This window comes from Onychostoma macrolepis, chromosome 12 (assembly GCF_012432095.1).
Source record: "Onychostoma macrolepis isolate SWU-2019 chromosome 12, ASM1243209v1, whole genome shotgun sequence".
Taxonomy (NCBI): domain Eukaryota; kingdom Metazoa; phylum Chordata; class Actinopteri; order Cypriniformes; family Cyprinidae; genus Onychostoma; species Onychostoma macrolepis.
Window position 1 is genome coordinate 9,714,005 of NC_081166.1, and position 23,994 is coordinate 9,737,998.

Here is a 23,994-nt window from a genome sequence, read left to right on the forward strand (position 1 = left end):
TGTGAAAGCTTCGGGTGCAAAAGGGGGGATGGTTTACAAGTCTTGACACTGTTTAAAAGATCTTCACACGTAGAAGGGTAATCACTGTAAATTACTTTTCATTGATTAGTCAATATTTTCAAAGATCATGTTGCTCTCATCCTATTTGAAAGTCTTAACCTATTACTGGCGGAGAAAAGAAACTTGCGCCATGTTCATTTCATAGTCACTTATTCAAGTCCGAGGAGAGCGCACAAGTGCATACGACATTGGAAACACGCGTTTTTGTTTAAGAACATAGATTTTATAATGGACCTCAAGTCACAATCCAAAATAGCACCAAAAGTACAAATATAAAATATTTGAAAAATATCAAACAAAATCATACAAATTAAAGTTCTACTGAAATCTAAAATTTAAATGTTTCAATTTTAAACTGAAAAGGTACACCCAAAAATACATTCACCCATCATTTACTTGCTTTTTTTTGCCCACACAAGTCAATATATTTTGTGTTCTGCAGAAGAAAGAGTCATACCATTTTGGAACAACATAAGGGTGGCAAAAGAGCATGGGAATTTTGGTTTCTTTAAATTTAAAACTGAAACAACATAAAATAAAAACTGTCAATGAGGTCCAATGCTATTTTGCAAAGTCAAGTTTCACTGCAAAAACATAAGCACATTTTCCAAAGTATCTTTTGTATTCCTCAGAGGAAAGTAAGTCATACATGTTTGTAATAACATGAGGGTAAATAAATGATGACAGAATGTTCATTTTTGGGGTGAACTATACCCTTTAAAAGTCAAAACCAGAGCTGCAACCATTTGACAAGCCCTGATCTAACATACATTATGATATATCTAGAGCTCTCATGTTAGCTACATTACTTGAACGACTTCGAACCGTGTCCCTGGAATGTCATACAGCAAGTGACAGATTCAGTGCACAGCAACCTCTCCCCATGCCACGGAGGGTCACAAGCTCTCTCTGCCCCATCATAAACAGGCAAGATGATTGATAAACACAGCTGAATGCTGCCAGCGGTCTACTGTGCACCGTGTTCCACTGTAAGAGTCATTTGTATTCATATTATGTAGATTACTACTCTGAAGTCCTTTAAATACAAGAAGAAACCCCTGGAAAATTTCTTAACCTTCCATGTTGGTCTCTGACCCGTATCGATTCAAATCGACTACATAAAAGTAAATATGAATCACTTGGCCAAGCGGTGAACCCTTTTTTGCACCAAGAAGGCGCTTTTGATTTGCGGCTATTTATCTGAATGAGTGCAGTTACTCTGTGAAGGGAACTCATGTGAAGGCTTGCAGTCATAGAGATACAACGAATCCATCACTGTCAGACAGACGGGATCCTTCCAGCAGACGGACAGTCTTTGAGTGATGTTGGGGCAGTGGGGAGAGGCCGGGACCGCTAGAAGCCCAAAGCTTGTTAACAACAGAGAGCAAGCACTGGCCAGACCTTCTCTACCAGACCTTTCGCCCCATACCGTCTCGCTCCAGCTCTGGCTAAAACGTGTCACACTGGCTGTTGTCATGTGAGCAGATCTGTCTCTTCATCACAGTGATGTCATGCTGTTCCATTAACTAATAGCTTTGCTCTGGATGGCAGGTCTCTCAGAACGAGGTGCCAAGCTCCATGAGACCATTTATGGCATCATGCCACGGTGATGCAACATTAACGAAGACTATAATGGCACTCGAACCTTCCCGCACGAGCAGAACTTAAAAACTAAATGTTTTATTCACAGATTTTCAAAGTTGTTGCTTTGAAGTTTTAAAGCAAAGAAAAACTCATTTTTGCAAAAAGAGCCTTGTCTATCAAAACAAGTTTCTTCCAACCTCACTTGCTTATTTAAAAAATAGTTTTTTGATTATAATGTCAGATGATAACAGCACAAAACTAATATATTATTCACGGGAATTCATGGCTGTTAGAAATACCAGTGGATTCAAAGTTATCCAGCCACGGAAAGCTGCTGTGTTTTTCTCTCTGTGGAACTTTTAATAGTTTGAAGAATCTGTGGGCTGAAAAAAAAAAGTCAGAAAACAATAAATAATTAAATAAACTGATAAACAAAAAATAAACAACGGCTGTCTGAAATAAGCTACTATGAGGAAGGCCGTTTGATAAAAGAGCAGTCTGTGCTTTCCACTTTCAAGTATGTAATATTAGGAAACACAGTATTTTTTTTTTCTATGAAAAACAAATTGAATTTAGAGAAAGGGTTTTTTAATACTTAATAATATTTGTGAATAATTTAGAAATACATTTTAGGGTAGTTTAACAACATTTAGCAATACTACAGAAACCTAAGGAATACTTAGGGGAGCAAAGCTCAAAACGCAATTAAAAACAAATTGAAGTTATATTACAGTATTCAATTTCAAAACAGCCTTAAAGAAGACCAAAAAGCAAATGCCTAGCATTTGGTGAACAGAAAAAAGCCATCAACTTTGTTTCACAGCTGTAGAAAAGAGAATCAATCACAGGTGCCAGGATCATTTCAACCTGAGCTCTTTTTTCACACTGAACAAATGTCTCTTGAGTGCACACATGAAGGATGCTTAAAAGTCCAAAGTGAAGCTCATTTATTTGCAGATCAGACATGGAAACAGAATTATAGATGTCTGTTTATATAAACTGACCCTTTTCTGTGTGAAAGAAGTGAAGGATGGACTGATATGGATATCAATAATGTGTCAGAAATAGTTTTGCTTGTTGCACTGACAGCCAAAGAAAGCTAGTCCGTTCATGTAGCCAAGCTATCTTTTGTGATAACCTTCACAAGCCAGTACAGAATTAAAGGTGCACTGGATTTCTTCCTAATTAAAAAAGTTTTACACTCAAATCAGATGACTGTATTCATTTCAGTGGCTTAACTGCTCCGGGTGTGTGTTCATGGTGTGTGTGTGTTCACTACTGTGTGTGTGCACTTGGATGGGTTAAATACAGAGCACAAATTAAGAGTATGGGTCACCATACTTGGCCACATGTCACTTCACTTTTACTTTACTTTCTTTAAAAAAGCTATTTTTTTCTACATAGAGTAGATCATTTTTGCCACCATGTTGATATTGTCACGCCCCTGGACTGTTTTGTTGTGTTTTTGCTCCCCATGTGTTCCGTGTGACCCAGTTTCTGTCTCCCAGTCTGATTGTTAATTTGATTCCAGGTGTGTCCCCTTAGTTCCCTCGTTATCCTGAGTTTAAAAGCCCTAGTCCTTTCAGTTAGTCTTTGTCGGTTCTTAGATGTCTTCTGTGTGTGTCTACACCTGTTCCTTGCCTGTTGAGTCATTAAAGACTGTTATTTGATTATCTCTGTGTCTCCTCGTTCCATGTTTCTGAGAAACGTGACAGATGAACCGACCTAAAACAGTTACCTCCGTGTGTTCCCTCCGATTTTGTTTCCGTTTTTTGCTCAGTGCCACTCCTCCTCCTCCTCCTGCTGGAGCGGAACTCACCAGCTACCTGGACGACGCGCAAAAGATGGTCCAAAAGATGGTCCTCGGGCGGAATTCACCGCCTTCGTGGAGTGGACCATCTGCCCCGTGGATGATCTCGCCAGATCTACTCCAGACCCAGAGCCCAGCCCACCAACTCCCCGCGGTGTGGAGCATCAGCCCGAGCCCACCCCGGGCTCGCAAAATTTCAAAATCCCTGGTAGCCCTTCGGGCAGGTACTCTTCAGATTTTGGTAGCCCGAAAATTAATTTTTTTTTTTAAATATAGAAAATCAGATAGGAGTTTAAATGTCAATCAAAAATATTTTCAATACACAAATATCAACAAATATGAAGGAAGGAATCTTATTTCACTATTTACAGGGTATCTGCAGAATTATTTTTAAATAAATTTAAGGCAATTTATGACTCATTTTAAGAGCTGTACAAGTAAAATGAACACAGAATGAGCGGGGTTGGACAATGTCTATGGTAACATACAGTATTGAGCCATAAAATTACATGATTTACAGTTCAGATACAGGTTTTCACAAAAACGAAAATCTTATACAACAGCGTTTCAGGCTATAGACCAGGGGTGCCCAAAACTCATGTCTTTCCGTCCCCAACTGTAAGACCTCTTAAAATTATCATTAAGACATTTCTTATACCATTTAACGTATTTAAAACTTTTTATGGCCTTAAGTTTGATACAACTCATTTTCAGAGTTTATAAGGACCCGCGGGAGATCTGTATTTAAGGTAGCCCGTCGGGCAGGCAGTGATACACTAGAAAACACAATAGCCCCGGGACGTCGGGCTAGCGATTTTGCGAGCCCTGCCACCGATGACGGAGAGCCAATTCCTGGCGCAATCTGCGAGCCAGCGCAATGCCGAGCGACTGAGCAGAGGATCGCCCCGGACATAGAGCCCCATCCGTCAGATCAGGTGCGAGAGCCGGCGACAGTGCCCACCACGAGGGAGCTAGCATCACGGCTGAGGGTGAGCTGATCGTGCATCTGGGGCTGCTAGACTTGGAGGAGGATCTAATTGATTGGGAGACGGATCTGGAGGCCGACATTCCCCCTTTCCTCTCTCCTTCGTCCTGGCTGGTCCTGTCCAGCCCTCCTTCGTCTCCACTGGTCCCGTCCAGCTCCGCTCGCTCCCCGAAAGCGTCCTCCAGAGCCCGTGCCTCCAGAGCGCCCCCCCCTGTGTCGGCTTCCGTTCCTGAGTTCAGCCCTGGAAGCTCGGAGGCTCACAAATGCCCACCCTCCCACCTGCTCCTGCCTCTTCCACCGCTGTCGTCTGGCAGCCCCTCCGCTCGCCCTCAGCCCACCATCTATGCGGTGCGAGCCGCATGGGATTGCCATCGTCCAGCGTCACCAGGGCTGGAGTATTCCTCACCTCCGCCTCCAGCCTCCGAGGCCTGGACTCCGCCTCGGCCTGTTGACCCAGCTTCTAGCTCCTTCGCCGCCACCGTTACCCGTCTATCCATCAGCTCCGTTGGGCACCTTCCTCCCATCAGCTCCGTTGGGCTCCTTCCTCCCACCAGCTCCACCTTGGTCCTCAGTTGCTCCGGCTCCGCCGCGGATCTCCGGATCTCCGCCTCGGTCACCAGAGTCCTCGGCATGCCCCTGGCTCGTTGGATCTCCGTCTCGAGCTCCTCCACCACCTGCTCCGCTGCCGTTGGTCTGCCCCCTGGAGTTAGTGGCCATCCCTCCTCTATGGCTCCTCCCTCCGTCGGCTCCACCGTGGGCCATCATCATGGCTGTGTCCTGGGTCCTGCTGGACTCCTCTTGCCTCTCCCCTGGCTCCTCCCTCCTTCGTCACCTCCCTGGTCTCTGTCAGCTGGCCCCCTCCCGGGTGTCCGTCCTCCTCCTGAGCCTCCGCCTTTGTTCCCACCCAACAACAAAACTTTATATCACAAAACAACAAAATTCATTATTCAGCAACCAAATTCACAAGCAATATAGTAATGATTCATTTTTGATTTAAGCAATATAGTAATGATTCATTTTTGATTTACACTTTACATCAAGCAAAATATTGCAATGGAGGTCGCTAAACTCCAACATAATGTCTGTCTGTGTTTCCAGATCATCAGCTTTTTCTCGCAGTGCAGAGAAAGCGTGTGCACATGGTTGCAAGATTAAAAAACTTGGCAGAATATGCATCCATTTATGCTAAAAGCTCTGATTGGGGGATTTAAACACTTGACATCTGGCAACTCCAAGAATGAAAGCTTGTAGAGGCTTGTTACCAATGCAAAACAACAAAAATGTCAAATGAAAAAAAATTACGTTTTCAAAATAAATAGCCAGCAGATCAATAATGCAGACAACTACACTTAATTAGCCAACAGAAGCAAATTGAATAAATCGTGCAGCCCTAAAAATTTTATAAGAAATATCCAAAAATCAATTAAATAACATTAAGTTGCCATTTTTTGATGTTACATATTCTCATTATAAAGTGATTTGAGGGAGCAATTATTCTCACTGACCAATTTAAGTGTTCAAATGAACTTATTTTAGCATGTTTATTTAATTTCATAGCATCATTCCTGTAAGCTACGGACAGTTCAAGGAATGTCTAAGCCAAATGTAATCATTTTCTAGCATAAATTCATGGTTCAGCAACTGAACATAACGTATAAGCCTACTTCCTTTGTATTAGATACATCTAACACACTACAAGCTATTTCAGCCGATTTAAATTCTAAATAACTTTTATACTACTACTTCTACAGCCAGATTCCATGCACAAACAGAAACCACCAACAACATTGTTGGGACTGAACACAAGAATGTCCACAGGCAATACGGAAGAAAAGGAACAAAAAGACAAACAAACAGCTCCTGTGTAATACAGCAACAGCAAAAACCACTTGGATGAATAAAAGTCAGCAAAAGACCAGCATGCTTCTTTAAACACTTTTTAAACCAATGGCTGAAAAATCGAGATATTGAAGAAAGAAGAAAACATCTAATGCAGAGTTTAACCTTAACACAATGTATTATTATAGTAAATGGAAGGACAGTAAAATGGGCTTATATCCCGTTTCCCTCAGCACTTGGGCCAATCAGTTAGTGCTTAAGAAGGGAACAGTTCGAGGCACCTGATTAATCTTTCCCTTCCTTTTCGAAAAACGAGTGACCCTGCAAGGTCACCGGACAAATGTGCCTGAAACAGAGCTGGGACTCCCATTGGAGGTCTCGAACACTTTTCAAATTGGAGTCCGGCACTGCGTTGACACACTGCTTCATCCCAATGATGCCCAGAATGTCTATTATTGGTGGCCTGGCCGTTAAATGAGCAGAAGGTGGATGACCTCTGTGATCTAATAAGCTGGTGTCACAGTTAAAAAGTCTAGTGTGGCCCAGCTCAGGGACAGACGCTTCCCTGAAGGACAGTTACACAGTAATTTGATGCATCGTCTGCCTCTGGTCCTGGTCAATCAACCAGACTGGAGATGCAGTTGGAGATATCCTGTAGAGGATTGAGCCTCAAAAATCAAAAAACGATCTCTTGCAGACCGATACGAGCAAGAGGGCTTTAAAGCGGGTTCTTTTACTCGATTGACCTGGTAAAATAACGCAACCAAGACTACATATGGCACCTCTTGGACTGGACTGAATTTGTATGCTTAACTTCCTTCTAAAGTAATCAACACAACAATTTATATGCATTTTCATGTTTCTTTGATAAGAAAGCATCTGCTATAGAAGCAAATGTAAACAAAGGCCTGTTTTCCCCAAAGTTATTCCGATCAGTTTTATATCTGACACACAACATTTTGATTCACATGCAACAAAAGCAAGGACTCTGCTTACAGAATTGCGTGTTTGCACAACCCTGTCCTCTATTTACCCAGACAAAAAGCTGATGTTTTAAAGTGATATCAACAGAGCACTGTCTTTTGTTGTCATCAAGAAAAATGATGCCTCCATGTGAGAATTCCACTGAGGCGTATTCATATCTCGCAGAGCTAGCGCTACTGCACAATAAACGTTTATTAATAACTTCAGAGCACACTGCAGTGATGACTTTTAAACTCCTTGAAGACTTTTTTTTCTCTTTTTTGTCAAAATGGAAGAACATAGTTCCTGTTGACATTCCTCCCAGCTTTAAATATACATTTATACTTATTAATATAAAAGGGAAAACTGCGCAACAGGTTTGGAAACTACCAGGTAAAGAGACAAGGATTCTTGAGGGAAGAAACTATGATCTCTGCATAATTTGGGAGACAAAGAGAGAATGCGTCTTACCCAATATTATACCTGCAATTATACAAATGAATTGTATTGCATTGCATCACAGCATGTACATAAACATCAGACTGAAATTTGCTGTATAGCAATCCACTTTGTATATTAACAAAATGACAAGACACTCAAGTTACTAGCAAATACCTACATAAATTAGGGCTGGGAAGATATCAATAAACATATCCCACTTCTGATTCATAAGCTCTCAATTCATTTCAACTGTGTGATTTATGTAGATGTATTTCACTTAAAATGTCTATTTTGCTTACATTTGAAAGAAATTCCCTCTCCGCTATTACTGTGAATTATACAGGGAATGTTCTAACTTCATTATGGAAATATTAAATTAAAGCAAACAAAACAAACAGGGTCCAAATGATGCAGTTTGCCATATATCTAACAGATATAACCATAAAAAGTGCAAAGTAAACTTTAAATTGCATTTCTTGTGTAAAACAAATTATGTGTTAAATTAATATAAATTATAAACTTAGCAGTTTATAACAGTTTACAGTTCGTGTCTAATATCCCCTGAAAAAGAAAAGAAAAGCTATGAATGGGTCTATATAACATTTAATAATTAAAAAAATAAATAAAAACTGTTCTTAGAGTTTTAAGAATCAATAGAAATCATTCAAATGACATAATATTTTATTAATCAGAAATACTAGGCTAAATGTATTTTTCTCAGCCCTAACATTAATGTAATTAAAATGTCAATTAAAATAAACATTTTCTGACTAACCAAAGTTCAATGTAAAAAAAAAATGTATAGGCTTCATACCCATTCACATGGTGTAAAATAAATCTTTTTCAGTGTTATCTGTAACGGCTGACTAGGTGCACATCTGTCCCCCAGTGTTCAAACAATACCTAAACCAGGTTCTTTGTTCGCATTTCTGCTTTACATATCATTTAACACTGCATGACTTTCACTATGACTAAAGACATTGCATGATGCCAGTTTCATGATGCACAGTGCCACATTCACCCTTAGGACAGAAAGGAAAGAAGTTAAGTATGAAGGGCAGAGCATGAGGGGACGCAGTGCGGCTGGGGGTTGTGGAATCTACTGATTAAAAAGAAGGGGGAAAAAAACTGACTTTGGCTGGAGGTCACTTTTAGATCGCCCCAAGCAATTGTTCCAAAAGCTGTGTTTTTTTCCTCTAAAAACACCCTTGAGATGAGCACCGGAAAGGTTAGGGTGTTAAAACGGCCAGTATTAATGGCAACTCGGCTAAACTAAAACAGATTCTCAGGGTTACAACCTCCCTCAGTGGTCGTGGAGCGGAATGCTTGAGTAAAATGTGTGACTTCGGCCCCGTCTCTTCAAACGCCGCATCTGTGGCCTCCTCAAGGTGAGTGTTGCCACAGTCTGACAAAAATACACTCATCACTAACCATTTTATGTGATATTCGGGGGCCTGTCACATTCCTCTGCAACTTTTCCTTTCTCTCTTTGTTTCCTCAACACTCTCTTTGTCCTTTTTGAGTCGTAAATTGTTTTTCGGTGAATTGCTTCTCCTTGGGCTTGTCATTGTGCTTTTCATTAAAGGAAAGTTGTTGCAAAGTTTCTGTTGAAGGACACTCATGGTGTCTGATGTTGTTTTGAGCTTGTATGGATAGTTGCAGAAGTGTATTTCCACAGGGAGCTGAAATAAAAACTGTGTCTTTCCTCTTCGTGTTTCAGCAGCCTGAATTCTCTAGAATAACACACAAGACTGCACCCGCAGATGATCTGCATGTCAACTTGATTACATTTTAAGCAAATTGTTTTCATTATATAGTTATTAACCAATCGCACATATCAAGATGCGGAAAAAGTTCAAATAAAAAAGACATTATTTTGGCAGATCTCATGCCAGAATGTAGTTTAACTTTTTAATATTCTTGTGATCCCAGTTTTACTTCAATGCGCTCCTATTAAACCCACTCAACTCTAATTCTAATATGGATTATAATTACAGATTATAAATACAGATAATGTTGGCTCTTCACTGTACCGTAATATCCAATAATACATAAATAAAAGTAGCAAAATCCCAAATACTTACTCTTTTGTTCACAGTCTTCACTGTTTTTATTACATTATTATTATTTAAAGGCCTTAAATTTCTAAAAATTGCTTTACTGTTGTTGCCATCACTTAGTATGGATGCAGGCCCCTTAATCTAATACTGAATGCAGTCAATTTTCAATATCAAATTTTGTCTCATCACCCGCTGACTTTCAATGTAGTCATATTTACCACATAATAACAGCTTCTCAATGATACAGAGAGAGAAATGATGGTTAGTTTATGATAGAAGCTATTTGACTCCGCTTGTTATTCAGCTTAATTCATACAATTCTGATCACATCACAACCCAAAGTGAGCATTATTATAATGTTGCATTAGATGTCTCTATTGTCAAAGAAATCTGCAAACACATAAACCCCCTTTGAAGTGTGCAATTTCAGAGCCACAAGTTGGCACCAAACAGAATTGCAAAAATGCTGATCTAATTCCAAGCAGGTTTTCAAATTGTTTTACCCTCTTTAGACAATCAGCCAATGGATAACGGCTTATAGTTGTCTCTGCACATTTATCTTAAAGTGAAAATCATTGTTAAAAACCATAAGCATTTAAAACTATAAATATCAAGTCTAACTGTATCACTCACTCCAAGTCTCACCAAACCTGATTCTGCTTGACGTGCCATAGGTCTTCATAGATTAAATTAAGATTTTAGTGTGCTTTTTATGATACAGTTGTGCTATCAGATCACGCAACAATCAAAACGTCACAAGTGAGCTCTTACACAAATTTAAAAGCTCTTATCCTTCTGAACAAAAGAACTAATGGCACCACGCAAGAAGAAACAGCAAGATTAGCCTTGTGACCTTCTTTTCTTCCATTCTGCTCTTCAAAAAAAAAACAAGAACAAGCCTGCTAACATCCTGCCATCAACAACCATTTTTACTGCAGCTCAAAATCAACACGGCCTCAGAATCGGGACGTGGCCATGTGCGAGATCTCACTGTCCATTTTAATATTCCAAGCAGAGTGAGAAACAGACAGAAAATCAATAGCTTCATTTTTTTCAATATTAAAGAATAGGGGGAAAGGGGCAGAGCTCCAACCTTTTGCTATAAAAATCCAAGATTGGCTTTAAAGCCATTTGCCATTTGATCCAAGATGGGACTGAAGACAAACCCCTGGGGCAGAATTATTTGATTAAATGTTGTTTGTTCTGCTTTGCTCTGGGAACACTTGAAGAACTGGCACAAATACTGTGGTTCTTTCATTCGGCATTTGATGCATGTTTATATAAATACACAGGCAAAAATGTCTGATTTACCCGGTCTATCTTTCTGACAAGCAACTTATAGCTGATGCTATGCAGGTGAGAATAAACAAGGTCATAGTTAATTTAACTACATAATTAAGAATATAAAACAAATAGTTGACTCAAGATGCTGATGGCTGAGTCACATTGGAAAAGGTTATAAAAAGCATATAAACACACCTGTGACCGCACCATTCTATTAATGTGTCAAGTGATGTTGCTTTGCAGCCTACAATTAGGTGTATAAACTACATTACCTTATGGATTGTTTTGTTTTTTCTAGCGGTTATTAAATGTGACTATTTATTTAACATTTTACCATATAGCTGTTACTGCTCTTTAATAAAACACAAGAATCTAAGAATATGCCTTAACTAAGGCAAAACCATTGCAGTGAATAGCCTTTTGTGGTTTACATTGTTTTCTCTAATGTTACAGCCCATGCAAAACCTCACGACTGAATATGGCCTTTTTCAATAGTGAAGAAAATATATTATTCATCACACATGGATGAAAGTAATTTGAAGAATTGTAACGGCGAGTGAAATGTCAGTCCAGTTCATAACTGTCCGAATAGCCTTGAAGACAACTTATTGTATTGTAGTGTTACTGTATACTCTACTTCTGAGATGTCCCTGAAACCTCCCTGAATAAAAAAAACAAAAAAACAAAAAAAAACTGACTCAATGGGGTGGTTGGTCTCCTTCCTATTCTTGATCCATGAAATTTTCATCATGAGCAACTTTCATGTTTCTTCCATAAAAGTAATCCAGCACAGCCAAAGTAGAGAGCAAACATAACCTCACATCCATCTGTCCGTGCCTGGCATCAGGATCACGAATCTCACCGAGAGCCTATATTTGTTTTTCAGACATCAGAGCACTTGAAGTACAAAACTACAGAGAGAGGGTTCTCTGAAATCTAGGCAATAGACTGAATTCTTGGGGTAACATGCCAGTCTAGCCAATGTTATCTCCCATTTTTATAAGGGGCAAAATCCATCAAGAGAAAAGTTGCTGTCTGCAGATGAACTAAGTTACTAAAAGAAAAAAAGACAAACAAGAAAAGACTAGTTAAAATAGTTCTTAAATAAATAAATGAATCAATCAATTAGTCAGGACTTTGTGCAGTACGAAAATAACTATTTATTTTTTTCTTAGTGGTCGACCGATATATCGGCTGATACTTGGCATTTTTCAAATATCGCATCGGCCGATCAGTTCTTCTGTTTGGCCGATATGTTCGCGACTTTTATTTTCATGATGCTGAGAATGGCAGCGCCTGAGCACTATGGGAAGTCTGGCTCTTTTCAAAGATTCAGCTCTTTTGGCTCAGCTCCCTTATGCCGAGTTCACACTGCATGATTTTCAAAGTCATCGGATTACCGTTTTTTCCCACTGCACGACTATATGGGGTAGCATTCAGTCGCTGCTGTGTTCACATTGCATGATGAATCGGCGACAGGAGGTTACACACCGCATGACTTTACAATAGGAAGAATCACCGACAACTCTGTCTGGTCCGCAAATTAAAGCCAAATGCACACGAGAAGTGATAAGGAAATAACGCAAGATCACGCTGATATTGTGGTCTATAAGTCCTCCCCGAACACACAATAATTAACAAAGACAACTTGTTAACAACATACGTCTGCAGGGAAAACTTTTACACTCTAAAAAATGCTGGGTTAAACAACCCAGCGCTGGGTAAAACATGGACAAACCCAGCGATTGGGTTGTTTTGATCCAGAAGGTTGGGTTAAACATTTAACCCAACTGTTGGTTGAAGACAACCCAGCATGTGTTCTGTCCAATATTTACCCAGCACTGGGTTGTATTTAACCCAGCATTTTTTAGAATGTATTTTCACAAATCTTAGTAGGCTACTTGAAAGTGAAACCAACATTTTGCAATAAATCTTTTGTCCTTTATAGAAGAATAATATTATTTACAGGAAAAGCCCTAGCCCCTTTTATGTTAAATTAATTATATATAGTTCTTCTTGTACCTGTTCTTTATATTCTAATGCAAAAATGTACTTATATTGCCACATTGTTTGTACATGGCTAATTGCTTAATAAAAAATAAAAAAAGGTCCTCCCCGAACTTCCCGCTACCCTGTATCTTGCTCTCTCACTGGCTGTAGGTCATTGTCGATATATGCTTCAGTCAGAACTCTATTAACACAGCAGGATTTTGAATCGCCGACAGGTCCAGATATTCAGCATGCCAAATATTTCACGGGCATCGGCGACACATCACCGATTCTCTCAGATCGCATCTTTAATAATTCACACTGCGTGACTGTCACTCGCGTGAACGAGCACCAACTTCCTCCGATTTCGGGCATTTGTCAGCGATTTCGCAAAACCTGTCAGCGAGTGAAAAATCAGGGCTAAAATAGTGCAGTGTGAACTTGGCATTAGTAGAGAGTTTAGTTTAGCAATTGTGATTGGTTTGTGTTGGTAAGTAATTTTTTATTCAGTGTTTTTATAATAGCCTTATTTTTATGCATTTTTCGTTACAAAAAATACAGTTACTATTATTTAACATTTTAATAAAACTTTAATCAAACAATTAAACAGAACCACAGCAACCAAATCAAATAAATAAAAGCAAAAGTCTTAACATTAAGACACTTTAGTCTTTAGTGCAGGTTGGCATTCAGAAATAGCAGAGCTTGGATGTGCTGATGCGATTTCTCCTTTCTGTGATTATTTGTCCTGTTTATGAGAAGACTGTCTCTCTGAGGGGGCCGATGTTGCAACAATGCAGGTCCTCCTACCTTAACCAACGTGCTTGCATTTTTCATTTGCACTCTCTGTCGCTCTGTGTACCAGGCCTGTACCACTACACTAGCTATCTTTGTAGCGTGTGTCCCCCTTCCTTCTTTCACATAATGGTATGATCCTAGTCTATCCTCCCATGTGATTAGCCGCATGTGTATTTTTATTTATTTTTTTTGTAACGAAAAATACATAAAAATAAGGCTTTTATGAAAACACTGAATAAAAATTGCTTACCAACACACAAACCATTCACAATTGCTAAATTGGGCTAAAATAGAAGGCTACAGCTGAAGATTCGGTTCTCCCCGACGGGAGTCGGCTCTTTTCGTTCCCTACAAAGAATCGGCTCTTAGACACATCACTACTGAGCACACAGCACTCACATTCTTCCTTTTCATTGTTTGCTGTCATCGTTTAAAAGTTGTCTAATACAGATAGAAGTCTGTCCAATAATCAGATGGAACTGTTAAACAAATTAATTAAAATGTATACAAAAAGTAATATAATGATTGCTTTTATATTATTAGTAATAGAAAGGCAAACATTATAATACTTCCTCATTTACTGTCAGCATTCAGCAAATATGCATTTATATTATTTAAACAAATCTTTGAATGTCTAATTCAAAGGTTCCCAACCCTGGTCCTGGAGGCACCCCAACACTGCATGTTTTGCGTGTCTCCTTAATCAAGCACACCTGATTCAGGTCATCAGCTCATGAGCTCAGTAGAAAATCCAAGACCTGAAATTGGTGTGTCAGAGAAAGGAGTAGAAAAAGGTGCAGTGTTGGGGTGCCTCCAGGACCAGGGTTGGGAACCTTGCAGACTAAGTTGAATCCAGCTGTGAGATCTTGTGAAGTATGCATTTGTATCCTGCATGATAGCATGTTCTCTGCGTTACGAACCAAATTGTGAATTGAATGTGGACAGAAGGAGAGTTCAGCTTCACTGGAGACGCACAATCGACAAACTTTAAACTTATGATTTCAAACTATGCTGCGCATTATTTGCCCACTATCATATTCATGTAATTTTCACTGTGTGCTGTATGTAAAATGAGTGTTACCTTGGCTTTAGTTGAAAAAAAAACAAAAAAACATGATTCCCAATGCACACAAACTTCCCAGATGGGGTGCCCTGTTGGTTACAGTGTTTACTTCCGTTTTATTTATATATTTTTTGATATTTCCTTATTTGTGAAAAATACTGTAATAGGATTACATAATCAAGAAGTTGTCATCTAAAGTATAAATAAGTTTTTTACATATTTTTTTTTATGAATTTTCAATTTTTTTCTCAAATATTAATTAAAATAAATTATTATAATTATAAATTATTATAAAAAATATTCAAATTAAAAGTTTTGATTAAATTTGAAATCTTAGTTTGGTCTCAGACTTTTTGTATTATTTTTTTGATGCAAAATAATGGCAAGGACACATCTCCCCTTGAGAGATGCACTTCGCATAGAAATTGGTTTTGGATTGCTTAGTAAACACCTGAGTGAAGCCTCATACCGAATCCATAAAAAAAAAATACTGACAACCAACACATACGACAGAAAGGTTTTTGGTAATTGGGTATCAGGTTGAGAGCGAATGTATTCAGACTCCACTAAACCTGAATTCACACCAGTCTAGGAACCATGTCAAGACCCCACTGTCTCCATCCCACTCGATATGTCCAGACAACATTCTCCAGCATCTACCTCCCATTGATTCATTCCCACTCTTATCTGTTTTCAGTTTTAAATTGCATCCCAAGAGCACCTCCCCTCCAGTTAGCAGCTCTCCTCCTCTCACTGCTGTAGAGATACCAGCTAGTAGCATGGTGTTGCATAGCTCAGTTCAACCACCCTAATTCTCACTGCCGTAAACGTCAGGGTTATTATTTCTCCCATGCCCGATTCATCTGCACTTCCTTTGGCACACAACTTAATGAAAAACAAGATTCCTTCAAGTGGGCCGGATCTTCTTCAGAAATCAATACGAGAATATTGCTGAAAAGCAGTGATTCAGTTTGCAGTGAACTGAGCAACAGGTACAGCTTAATGACATATTTACTGTAAAATATTAGCACAGAGCCATCAGCTCCATAACGACTGATTAGATGTAATCCAGACACATTCAAGGAAAATGTGAATGTAGGTGAGATGTCTTTAATAGGAAATAGTGTGAACTTTAATAGGAACTGTATGTACTGGTAAACACAGAGTGATGATAAAGAAAGTGCTCAGGGATGAACTGGAAAAAAACAGCATGTAATAAATAAATAAAACAAATGTATAAATAAAACTGAATAACAACAATGTGTTACTGTATTACAGATAATGTAAAAATTTTTACCAAAACACCAAAACCAAAATTAAAAACTTTTCATTTAGCAGAAATCCACTAATCAAATTAGTAATTAAATTTGCGTAATTAAACTATTCATGGTGTCATGTTTTCAGGTGATAAACCAGTTGTAGAAAAGTTTTTTTTTTTTTTTTTGGCAACGAGCCACCTCTCAATATTTTGGAACTGCTGTTAATGTGCAAAATAAAATAAATCGCATATTCAATCTGTCCCACAAGACAACTGTTCCACCAGGAAAAGTCCCAGTGCTCTTTACAGTCGGTACAGCCCTGTTTTTACTGCTTCATTAAAGGACAGTTCATTGCTAATAATCATTTCATCTCTATTTCGGTTGTCGGTTTTAACATTCGACCGGATTCAGTCGCTGGCCAATTTAAAAAACACTCACTTGTGATTTCATTTCTCCGCTTTGAGTCCTCGAGTCTTATTCCCCCATTGCCCGTCTGTGAATTAGACTGACACTCCAGCCTGGCTGCAGCAAGCAGGCCATAAACCCTGCCAGTCTAGAGTGTGTAAAATAATAATGGCAGTGTTGCAAAACCCAAGCTGTGATAATAACAAGCTCTAATGGGGTGCTCTTATCGACATCGATTTCCAATAATAGAGATCATATAAAAAGTAGGTAATTACACTGTGCAAGCAGAGGGCGTCCTGTGCAAATATCATTATTATCAAATTGGAATGGAATGCCGGAGCGGAACATGCACCCATTAGGTCGGAGTGGCCCTGGGGAAATGCGGAAAAGAGGAGACACAAAGAAGAGAGATCCCCGTCCACAACCTCCAGCGCCCTCCGCCCTTGGAGTCATTCATACCCTTGGCGAGAGCCATTCCATCGACTGAAGCTGTGCTGTGGGCTAAATAAGTAAGGAGCTCTATTATGTCGGAGGTGTCTTTTTGAAGATGAGATCTACACAGCAAACACTACATCCTCATGACCAAACACAGAGCAGCCACATAAAACAAGTGAGGGTGATATGATATATACAGTACTGAAAAAAGTTACACAATGAAATTTAAATCGACACAGCTCTTTCACATCTCATTTGTGCGATTTGTGAACACGAACAAGACATAAGAACTTAAAAAATGAGCAATTTTTGTCTTTTTTAGATTACCATCAATAAACACTTAGTCTTTTAAAAACGCTAATAATTTCATCCCACTATTAAACCTTAACATTTTAAAAAATTCAACATGAATATGCGTCTTTCATACTTTCAATGTAGTTATACCTAAAGTTTTAAGCATTTAAAACTACCATATTTTCCAGAATAAAAATGAAATGTAGGCTGCATATTCCAAAACGACTTGCAATTAATGCAATTAACATCAAGAATGCAAAACAAGCACAAAGAGCACACATTTGGATTCATGCCAAATGTGAGAGGTATGCAAGCCCAAGTTTATTTGTATAGCACATTTCCCACACGCCGGTAGTTTCAGTTTCAAATTAAATGTCATAATATTGTGCATTTCTAATTTAAACATGATTGACATTTGAGAGCTGCAATATTATCAGTATAAAACTATTTAAATGTCTTTTCCTCACACTAAGCTATCATAAAGCTTTAAAAGACTTATTTTTATTAAGTTTTTGTTCAGTTTTGGAGCTTGACAGCCCTTGATCACTATTCTATTTCATTGTACAGAAAGAAAATGCATTAACATTTTGCTAAACACAGCCAAAAGAAGGCCAAAGGGGTTTGAAATGACACGAAGGTGAACAAATAATGACAGAATTTTCATTTTAGGGTCAGCTATTCGTTTAACCCTAAACCACACCAACATCCATGCATCCACGTCAATGCATCCACGCCAGTAGGTGTCAGCATAATGTCAAAGACCACTAGGGCGAGCCAATAAAAAGCCGCCTTTCTCTAATCCGTTTCCATACGTCTAGGGAACTTAATCTTATGAATTTAAAAGTGGAAAAAACCCTGTCATTTCATCTGGAGCAACAGCCACATGGAATTCCAAGAGTGACCAGATCTGCCACAGACGCATTGACACAATAATGACTGAGAGCACTTTTTCACCGACCTTATCGGGATTGCATTTGCATTACCGCCTGGTCCTTTTCCTATGCATTAAAACATGAGAATAATTAGAGTGTGTATGATAATCGATTCACGTCATGTTTTCACCCTGAGCCATAAACATGCATCGAAGAGGACGTGACCTCGACTGCAGGTACGACGAGAAGGCCTTTTCCTCGCTACCTTTTTTGCATTGTTGATCAACCCCCACCTCGCTCACATTCAATCAAAGTCACCACACCATTATTCATTACAAGTATTTGTTTTATGAAATCTCAGCCCAGGGGTGTGTTGTTTGTCCCCTTCCGCACACACATAAGCACATACGCACATACGCCCCTCCCACCTCTGGTAAAATTGTGCTTGTAAATGAAATCAGGCTTAACCATGCGTTGGCTTTTCATCAATCTCTGTGTGATGGCTGCTCGCCCTTGATTCATGGCTTCCACCCTCTCCGGCTCCTCCCTGTGTGTGCAGATATGAGTAATGACCCTCCATACCCAGCTCCCCGTCGAGCTGTCGACCTAAGGGACAACCACAGGAACCGAGGATCACCCCTATCCATTACCCTCACTAAACACATTCATAATCACACACGTACACGTATACACAACGTTTGGCTCCTCCCTTCTTCCTCAAAAGTCCCGATCCTGCAACATTCCCTTCGAATGATTTCTATCCAGCCACCTGAGAAGTAAAAAAGCAGTTGGAGGGTGTTTGTGTGTGTGCGCGCGTGCGCTCAGCCCTCCCAGATACCCACGACATCTCTATCTGGCCGGTCCGACACGCCATTAGCATAAACAAGCACCTGTGTCTGTGTCTACCTGTCAGGGCCCTGTCAGCATGGGTCTGCAGAGAAGAGCACGGTGCATTAACCCGGTCAACTTATCTCCAACGCTGTCCACAAAGGAGGATTACAGTGCAGGAATTGCTTTTGGGAGTGCTGTCACTCAATCGCTGATTAGAGCCCCGCTCCGCTCCTCTATCGCCTTGCAAACAACAGGGAATCCCGACGGCCCTGGCGCCATCATTTGTGATCGGACGCATCACATTCCTGACGTTAATTGGACGCTGTCCTTATCCTAAATCCTAAGAACTTGATGTGACCCATTTGGACGTGCCACCTCTTCATTAACAGCGTTCGCATATTGCAGCGATTCAAAAACTCTACAGCTACGAAAGGCTAATCTATCGCGAAGAATTCGAGGTCAAATCGAACCGGCACAGAAGCTGCGCAGCTATACCGCCTGCTTAATTAAGCCTGGAACATAACGCTGATGGCTATATTTTTCTTCTGTCAGAAAAACATATTACGGCCAACAGAGGACTGACAGAAAGCAAGCAAACCTTTAAATTAGGCTTTAATTAGCTCTGTGTAAAAACGGAGACTGAGACCAGGCAATATGTAACCGATGACAGTTATCTGACGCTCTCACACACAGAGACAATGCCTAATTAGCCAAAACCTATGTAGCCTTTTCAAGAGTCAAACAATCATTTACTCATGTACAAGATCTACAAGTACATTCTTGCTGCAAGTACAATGTGCAATAGCTGAATGCAGAATGGAGAGATGAAGACAGTACAATGATGTGGAGCAGTTAAGATGGCTAAATAAATATGCTTATCGCATATGATTTGCTTAGGACTTTTAGATAGATTAGAATAGCTATTTTGGTGCAAATGCTTCTGTTACTTGATAATACGGTTAATAAATACAACATTTAGCCAAGTGTTAAGGTGGTAAATCTCCATCCAGATGTTTATACTGTACATTTATAAAATTGTAAATTTTCCTATCCGGTTAAGTTTGGCATAACGCACCTGCAGATCCCACAAGCAAACAACAAATCGAGGGGTGAGAACCAGAAAGGTGTAAGTGACATTTCACCAACTTTACAGGAGAGCCAAAATAAAAATTTTACCATAGTTTGATCTGACTTTGTGTACTGATTTCAATTGTTTATAATAAACATTTGTACACTCATGGATGACAGTACTTTTGCCAGAAAGAGCCCATTAAGAGCTTTCATTTGATATATACAGGTGCATCTCAATAAATTAGAATGTCGTAGAATATGGTGACATGCCAATCAGCTAATCAACTCAAAACACCTGCAAAGGTTTCCTGAGCCTTCAAAAAGGTCTCTCAGTTTGGTTCACTAGGCTACACAATCATGGGGAAGACTGCTGATCTGACAGTTGTCCAGAAGACAATCATTGACACCCTTCACAAGGAGGGTAAGCCACAAACATTCATTGCCAAAGAAGCTGGCTGTTCACAGAGTGCTGTATCCAAGCATGTTAACAGAAAGTTGAGTGGAAGGAAAAAGTGTGGAAGAAAAAGATGCACAACCAACCGAGAGAACCGCAGCCTTATGAGGATTGTCAAGCAAAATCACACAGACGTGTCAAGGAATTTGGCAACAGTTGTCATACTCCTCTTGTTAAGCCACTCCTGAACCACAGACAACGTCAGAGGCATCTTACCTGGGCTCAGGAGAAGAGCTGGACTGTTGCCCAGTGGTCCAAAGTCCTCTTTTCAGATGAGAGCAAGTTTTGTATTTCATTTGGAAACCAAGGTCCTAGAGTCTGGAGGAAGGGTGGAGAAGCTCATAGCCCAAGTTACTTGAAGTCCACTGTTAAGTTTCCACAGTCTGTGATGATTTGGGATGCAATGTCATCTGCTGGTGTTGGTCCATTGTGTTTTTTGAAAACCAAAGTCACTGCACCCGTTTACCAAGAAATTTTGGAGCACTTCATGCTTCCTTCTGCTGACCAGCTTTTTAAAGATGCTGATTTCATTTTCCAGCAGAATTTGGCACCTGCCCACACTGCCAAAAGCACCAAAAGTTGATTAAATGACCACGGTGTTGGTGTGCTTGACTGGCCATCAAATTCACCAGACCTGAACCCCTCAGAGAATCTATGGAGTATTGTCAAGAAAAAAATTAGAAACAAGAGACCAAAACCTGGGCTTCCATACCACCTCAGCAGTGCCACAAACTGATCACCTCCATGCCACACCGAATTGAGGCAGTAGTTAAAGCAAAAGGAGCCCCTACCAAGTATTGAGTACATATACAGTAAATGAACATAATTTCCAGAAGGCCAACAATTCACTAAAAATGTTTTTTTTTTATTGGTCTTATGAAGTATTCTAATTTGTTGAGATAGTGAATTGGTGGGTTTTTGTTAAATGTGAGCCAAAATCATCACAATTAAAAGAACCAAAGACTTAAACTACTTCAGTCTGTGTGCACTGAATTTATTTAATACACGAGTTTCACAATTTCAGTTGAATTACTGAAATAAATAAACTTTTCCACGACATTCTAATTTATTGAGATGCACCTGTATATATACATATATATATATATATATATATATATCTCCATTTCACCAAAAATGTCACTTACGCCCTTCTAGTTCTCACCCCTCGTTATTTACATTCATGGTGTGCTGTTGTACTACCAAAAAAGACTGATCTTATCTGCATACCAAAATCTTAGTTGGTCAAATAGCAACTCTTATTTTATGAATCGTTAAAATATTGGTGTCTGAAACACCATGAGCCTGTAGATCAGGGGTGGGCAACTTTGAGAGTGATGACGGCCAGCATTTTTTCTCCTTTATACCAAGGGGCCAGATTACTAACCCACGTCCACACAACTTTTACACCAAATACTCAAACGAAATGAAAGTATAATTAATGTAATTTGTTTTTAAAGATTTTATGAACTATAAAACTTGTGCAGTTATGCTAGTTCAGAAGGGAAACTTTGTTGTCAGTTGACAGAAATATTACCCACGTTTTCATGGCCATAAATTTAAACAATTAAACTGAAGAATTTTTAAGGACCTAAGAAACCTAGTTCAGAACATAGTTCAGTGCAAACATTTCTGTCATGCATTTGGCAATTGAGATAAACATCTCAATTGCATTTTCTGTAAATCTGCAACATACAAATGTACAGAGGTTCTTTTTTTTTATTATTAGTGGCCTACAGAACATTCTCAAAACAACCTAAGAGGACAGTTAAAAAGGGCTTATTTCAAAAAAAAAAAAAGGTTATTCCAACTGGTAGCCTACCATAAAATAACCTGGTATCTGCAGGATTTTCAAAATCAATTTTAAGACCTTTAAAGACCTTTTTAAGATCTGCACTTCACATTTCAGCCTTTAAACAATTTTTAAGAAAAGGGATGAGTCAAAAGTATCAGTTAATTATTATATTAAATAACATAAATATATCTTAATGACTTAATTGTTTAGATTTTTATAATGCATTAGCTTTTTGCCGATCCACTGGTTCACATTTAAAAATATGTAGCAAAAATAGCAAATGGGCTTATTGAAAATGCATATTCGTTCTCTTTCAGAACCGCAGAATATACCGGTTTCCCCGGTAACCGCAGAACAAAAAGCAGCAGCGAAACATGAAGCGCTCATATTTATTCAGTGAAATCATAGCCTTTTAAAGTTTAATCGTCATATTAATCCATATAGCAATTCTTGTCTTTCCGTCCCCAAATTTAAGGCCTCTTATAATTTAGACTTTTTGTAGCATTTAGGAGTGTTCATGGCCATGAATTTAAACAATTAAACTGAAGACCTTTTAAGGACCCGCAGAAACCCTAAGAACATAGTTCAGTGCAAACATTTCTGTCATGCATTTGGCAAAAAGCTTTTGTTGACTATGCATTTTACCTTTGAAATTTGAGGCAAGTGCAACTCTGGCGTCCCGTTGTCTGTGAGCAGTGGTGTGATGGCGATTTAAATAAAAATACAGATTTCCAAAGACCTTGAATTTGTTAAAAAAAGATCATCTGTTAACCATCTTTACTGGAAAATACTGTTTTCATGGTCTGTTTTTAATTTATTATTTGTTAGTGAACGTTTACACTGCGCTGAAATTAATACGGGGAGCGGCAGGAAACTATAGCGACCTCTCCTGGTTGGAGATAGTATTAACATCATAAACTGAAAGCAATCTTTACGTGACTTACTTTTCAAATGTTTTTAAAATTGATCATCCCAGTGTAATATAATCCAGCGGGCCGTACTAAAAGACACTGGGGGTCGCCAGTTGCCCATCCCTGCTGTAGATGGTAGTGTACACCATGTGATATAAAAGCTTAGCTTAGAGTTATCATGATGAAATGGTGAAAAAAAAGTAGGGCGAGACTTGATTTTGTCTTTTGAAATCTTATAGTCTTTAAAGTCAGTTTCCAAATGTGTTATAAATGAATAGTGCTCATAAACGACTGTTGAGACAGTATTCTCACTTGAAACAGAACTGAAATTTGATCACAATTTAAGCGGATTAAGATATGTACAGTCTGTGTCCTGAATCAAAACCAACTGAGAACCACTACTTTTGACAGGCTTTGTTGACTATATCAATGCAATCTTTTGAATTATTGTGTTTTTTTTCCCCATTACATTACAGTAACTACTTTTAAATGTACAATATACACAACATAAAAATCCAAATTGAAAAAGAAGACAATTTATAGCATTTAACACTGCAGTTTACACATTGAGTTAACAAAAACATTCATACACAGCCAAACAGTCCATGAGTCTCTCAATTTGCAAAAAAATAAAAAAATAAAATAAAAAACAGCTTTTACTCCAATCAATTCCCAGACCTCTGGCCTCCCAGCGAATCACACTGATGGGTCTAACTCACTCTAAGCAGCATCAATCTGGAAGAAATGAAAAAATACCTCTAGCCACACTAACTGCACAACCCTTCATGTGGCTT

The 23,994-nt window shown here is 39.0% G+C and overlaps 1 protein-coding gene across 3 annotated transcripts in view; it reads right to left on the bottom strand.

Moving 5' to 3' along the window:
* rbfox3a (RNA binding fox-1 homolog 3a) overlaps window positions 1-23,079 on the bottom strand; it is a 450,519-nt gene extending 427,440 nt beyond the window's left edge. For all 3 annotated transcript variants that reach the window (XM_058792719.1, XM_058792718.1, XM_058792712.1), the window contains exon 1: window positions 22,935-23,079. The gene's annotated coding sequence lies outside the window, so the exon portion shown is untranslated. The remainder of the gene's footprint in view (window positions 1-22,934) is intronic.
* Window positions 23,080-23,994: the final 915 nt, after the last annotated feature.